Source organism: Salmo salar, chromosome 20 (genome assembly GCF_965601325.2).
Source record: "Salmo salar chromosome 20, fSalSal1, whole genome shotgun sequence".
Classification (NCBI taxonomy): Eukaryota; Metazoa; Chordata; class Actinopteri; order Salmoniformes; family Salmonidae; genus Salmo; species Salmo salar.
In genome coordinates, this window is record NC_138310.1 from 49,931,186 (window position 1) to 49,936,053 (window position 4,868).

The window sequence follows — 4,868 nt, forward strand, 5'->3', positions numbered from 1 at the left end:
CTTCACTGATTTGACCCATGAGCTAAAAATGACCGTTGATAAGGAGAAGTTGATCTTTAACCGCGTTAAGTCATTTTTTTCCTTTGTCTGCCCTTTGTTAATCTGTACCTCATCCTTACTAACACGGCTTCCCCTGTGATTCTTTTGTTTGATTACAACAGGTACTTCATTGAGAACCTGTTCCCGTGTTGTTCTTCTTTCTACTATAGATCTACTCTACTATTGATTGTGTAATATGTATTTAGCATACACAACATCCAGGGCTCTGACCCAAACTTACTAGTAAAAAAAACAAATAAACTCCCCCACCCCCATCCAACTCCCTCTGCCCACAGCTCTCCCCTTTCAGCCAGCTGTGATAATGGCCACATTTAGAAATCCAAGGGCTGTTATTACTCACAGGCAGAAACACAAACTCACTCTGCAAACACTTGGCCGAAAGCCTGGTAAACAGAGTCAGAAAAAAAATGCTGTGTTTGTCCCCAAAGGATGGCAAATAAGGGTTGTGAGGAGGTTCGGCTAGTGAATGGTGAACAACACCCTCCTGGCTCACAGCTGTGGGAGACGTACACCACAAACCGCTCCTTGAACAACCTGCAGAGCCGCCCGCCCCTGCTCTTCCCTCACCTACATCGTGTTACACACAAACACTGCACACAGCAGGCTACAATAGCTCAAACTTTAAAGCTACAAAGTATGAACGTCCGTCTATGGGTATGTGAGGGGGTTGTACGTGTGTGTATGGATGAGAGGGAGAGCGAGAGAGACGGATAAGTAGTTAAGACATGCGGCCTGCAGAGCGGGTGAATTAAAACGTTCTAATGGCGGTCAACATTGTAACCAAGCACCAGCTAGTGCACACTCAGATGTTTAGTATGCCCCCTTTTGTATTGTGGCTGACATACACTGAGTACATCAAACATTAAGATCACCTCCTAATATTGAGTTGCAACCCCTTTTTCTCTCAGAGCAGCCTCTATTCGTCGGGGCATGGACTCTACAATGGTGTCGAAAGCATTCCACAGAGATGCTGGCTCATGTTGACTCCAATGCTTCCCACAGTTGTGTCAAGTTGGCTGGATGTCCTTTGGGTTGTGGACCATTCTTGACACACACGGGAAACTGTTGAGCAGGGTTGCAGTTCTTGACACAAACCGGTGCGCCTGTCACCTAATACCATACCCCGTTCAAAGGCACTTCAATCTTTTGTCTTGTCCCTTCACCCTCTGAATGGCACACATACACAATCCATGTCTCAAATGCCCCAAAGCTTAAAAATCCGTCTTGAAACTGTCCCGTCCCCTTCATTTAAACTGATTGAAGTGGATTAAACATGTGACATCAATAAGGGATCATAGCTTTCACCTGGATTCCCCTAGTCAGTCTGTCACGGAAAGAGGTTGTTGATGTTTTGTATAATATTTTGGCATTATTTATACACACTGTTTCTCTGTCTAGGAATGCAAGATCTACGGTAAGCTAAGCTTGTCTTTCCAGTTTTCTAAATATCGGTAACTGGGTGGGACTATTTAAAGTAGGGTGTGGGATCTCTGAATAGACAACAGACAAAGACAGAACATGGAATAATCCACAGTCACCCAACAAAAAGACAGAACTTTAGTAATTATTTCACCTGACCTTACTATTCAACATTTCCATGCAATCATTTGTTGCCTTATGTAAGGGGCCTTGAGACAAGAATCTATGTGAACAGGTTGGCTTCAAATTTCAAGTCACTGGAGTATTAGTACAGTAATTCTTTCCAGTAATGCTGACAATTTTTTTATGGATTTTTTTTCACTGAGAGAAAACATTACCAGCGTAAAGGTCAGCGGTTTGTGCTTGTGCATGTTTGTCTGTGTGTGTCTGTGTCTGATGACCTGTATGAAACCTCTGCTGCACCCCCACTATTCACTAAGTGGTTCAGTGGAGTATAGGTCATTACAGCTATTTTAACTCAGTCATAGAGTTCCTTATTTGCAATAGTATGACAAGGAATGCGATTGGGACACATGACATGAAGAAAATATTCTCTGTAAACTTGTGAACTTTTCCATTGGAATAATGTAGTAAACCTGCATGGTTTCATCATTGTTTTGGTTGAGTACTCTGGAACTTATATCACTGAGACATTTTGACAGGTCATTAATTGTTGTCCTGTGGATTTTGTGTCATGTGGGGCCTCGTCCCTGCCTGTGCCCCACCCCGACTTCAAAGTAAAACTCTGTGATGGGTTCTGCCCCTGCTGTGGGACAGTATAACCCGTTTCACCAGCTCAGAGACTTGCCCAATCAAAGACAGCTCCATAAGTCAGTCCCGTCTCTTGGCACAACGCACGCCTAGGGGTAAGGCTGTAAACCAGGGACTCGCACTGGCCGTTATTCCACCAATCAGATGATGTTTTTATTTTTTTATTTATGACGCTACAGATAAATCTACCAATCAGATGCCCTGTGTTGTATAACCAATTACTCCTCAAGTGTGTCCTATTTCATTGTGTTATGAAAACGTTCTCTATCAATTTTGAGGATTTAGAGGTGTGTCTTATTGTTAATAGCAAATGGAAATAAACAAGGCTTCATTTGTCACCAAAGAATTGTGATGACTTCAGTAAAACTCTGTCACACTGACCCTTGTTCCACCAATCAGCTTTGTGACAACATGATTTATGGTACACTCTTAGAAAACAAATTGCTATGGTAGAACTTAAAAGGGTTCTTCGGCTGTTGCCATAGGAAAACCCTTTGAAGAACCCTTTTTGTTTCCCGGTGTAACCTTTTTGGGTTCTATGTAGAACCCTTTCCACATGGGAACCAAAAATGGTTCTCCTACGTGGACAGCCGAATATTTTTTTTTTCTAAAAGTTTACCATTGCTTAAGCTACCAAGCAGCAGAGTCGAGTTGTATTGCCAATTAACGGTCTGGGATGCTGTTAGATTTCCTCAGATTTGTCCAGTTTGCTGTTTTTTTTATTATGAAAGGTTATCTCTCAAATTTGACGATGTTATTGGAAAAAACTACTGCATTTGCCACCAAAGAATAGAGTAAACCACGCCAGGTAAATATTTGCGATTCGGTTGACCACAAGGGCTATTTTTTCCCTTTAAGAGCTTAAAAAGGACCAATATTGGCTCTGTACCAATACCTCATTCATGTTGTTCTCGCTCTTCACGTGTGGGAACGGGATAAACCTGTATCCTCATCAAAAACAAGATTCACTTTCTTCTGCTATACAACATGTGGCACTTTTGAGATGCAGTAAACCAAGTTCTCAGAATGTGCAGAAATAGTTTTGAGTATGGAGAAGAACGAGTGTTTGTCTCAGAGCTAGCGGGTGGGTAAATTGGTGAGTGTGGAAGTAAGTTGGTCCTCTAAGTCTGAGTCATTGTGGCCTGTGACGAGGCCTCGATGTTCATTCCATCTCATGTGACTCTGTTTCACTGTGGTTTTGGCACAGCGTTAGGGACTTCAGATGGATTCATCTGTGAGGGAACAAAAGAAGACAAATGGATTGGCTTAATGTTCGAGACAACATAACAGACAATCAAAACAAGAATATAAATGCTTAGATGATGGCACGCTTTGTGTGTGTTATTCCTTCAAATAACTTCCTTATGTCTCAAATTCCCTAGGCATTTGTGTTAATGGCAGAAAAAAACAACATTGCACATTTGACAAAGAAGCACTGTTGAAAGGCAGAATAAGCAATACGGTTACGACAAAGCCAAGGAATGGCGGACAACCAATTTACAGCAGTGATTCAGTAGATAGTAACAAAAAGTAGTTGTAGCGGAGATATTAAGATTTGTCACAAACACATGCAAGCTTTGGGTTCTTCCATCCAGGCTTTAACTAAAAATAAAATATAAATATATATCATTATATTATGGTGTCACATGACCTATTAGAAAAAAATCTGGCATTTTACAAAATAGACAATATGGACATAAAATAAAAAGCAAGCCTCTCCACAGGCTGAAAATTTCACTAGAATGACGTAATTAATGGAAGAGATGTAAAGCTTTTCACATTTACCTGTTCAAATCAAACATTACAGTCACACCCATCAATGCCAAAACATTGGTAGACTGAGTCAACATTAGCAGTGGTATGTTTCTGGATGTTTTTGCCAGTAAAGCTTCTAATGTACATCCAGTGACAACAAAGTGTAGAACTTGTGAAGAAACATTGTCAGGTTGAAAAGAGATCACCCACCCCCTTGATTTCATTATATGTTCAACTGCCAGTCATTTGTAGGCTTTGGGAACCTAAGAATCACAAACAGATTTCTGGTTAATTAGTGTGTGTTCTTACAGGAAGTGTGTTAATCTCTCTTCCTTGGAATTGTTGTCAGAATTCTTAGAAACCTGTGGATGTACTCTTAGCCACACTGGCTGGCTTATGCTCTTGGCAGCTTGGATTGAAAAGAAAACCCACCAATCGAGCAGCAGATCTTTCCTCCCGTGGACCTCAACTCCACAGGGCAGGAATGCAGCTCTCACCTCCCTCCTCACTGATCTAGGAAGACAGACGTTTTGCTTTAGTTCTAGGCTCTTCATAGTTCTTCATGATAAGTGCTGAGGATAGCGTGGGTGGGGCGCAGAATAGCATGGTTTGAACGATACCTCCCTGGTGACATTTTCAACATATGGCCTGAGGTTTCAGCCGGAGGAATGAACTGTGATATGATCTCTGGGGAATGGAAAACTATCAGGGTTTTTGACAGTTTCAGTGATGTGGTAGATGGACGGAATCGAAATCCATACCCCAGAGTATGTACTTTGGCTAAATAGTGTAAACATGTAATTATGCACATTTTTATATTATAAAACCAATACTGATTAAAAAGGATGTGGGCGGTGTCAATA

At 41.4% G+C, this 4,868-nt stretch overlaps 1 long non-coding RNA gene across 1 annotated transcript; it reads right to left on the reverse strand.

Annotated features, from left to right (window-relative positions):
- Positions 1 to 312: 312 nt before the first annotated feature.
- On the reverse strand, positions 313 to 4,520 carry LOC106580724 (uncharacterized). The gene is made up of 3 exons (XR_001322952.3): positions 4,438 to 4,520; positions 4,216 to 4,268; positions 313 to 3,482 (listed from the first exon to the last, which is right to left on the reverse strand). It is a non-coding gene; the product is annotated as an uncharacterized LOC106580724 (long non-coding RNA).
- Positions 4,521 to 4,868: the final 348 nt, after the last annotated feature.